Raw genomic sequence first — 626 nt, 5'->3', positions numbered from 1 at the left:
AGAAATACCACCATGGTATTTTCTGTAGTCCATTAATGAGACAGTATTGTCCACTCAGATTTGGTTTTTAATTGCTCCTGGAAGGAACTTTGTGTTACAGTGTGGCATCTTTTAGAAAAATTTGCCCATGGGGCTAGGATATAAACTTCTAGTGTCACAGAACCAGTTAGTCTGTAGGCATTTTTCCCTATAAAGGAATATAGTCTTATTCAATAAAGTAGTTTGTTTCAAGGCAATGGACTCAAAATGTAGCAGGGAGGGAGGGGAAAAGTACCAACATAACCCAAGGTCTGGCTGCACGCTTGACAGGCTCTCAGACTCACTGCGGAAGGGAAGGCATAAATGAGATACAATTAAACAGTCAAGAAAGGCAGTGGGACAGCACTCTGTGCTAGATGAATCGTGTAGACGGAGGTTTAGGAATGGAAGTCCGGCCAGCCAGATCAGACTCATGTGTGAGCTGGGTTTCAATACCTTTTCCTGAGGCCTTAAAAATATAGAAGGATGGAATGAAAAGCAGGTGGAAAGTGGTGTGAGTTTTATAGACTGGGCATAGCAATAGTTCTAGGACTCATAGACCCAAAGTGCTATGGCAGAAGTTTTTCTTTTCCTTCTTTCTTTTTTTA

This window comes from Mirounga angustirostris, unplaced genomic scaffold (genome assembly GCF_029215605.1).
Source record: "Mirounga angustirostris isolate CCGP_5_RB_7025 unplaced genomic scaffold, mMirAng1.0.hap1 SCAF_2, whole genome shotgun sequence".
NCBI lineage: Eukaryota > Metazoa > Chordata > Mammalia > Carnivora > Phocidae > Mirounga > Mirounga angustirostris.
This window is presented reverse-complemented; position numbering follows the sequence as displayed.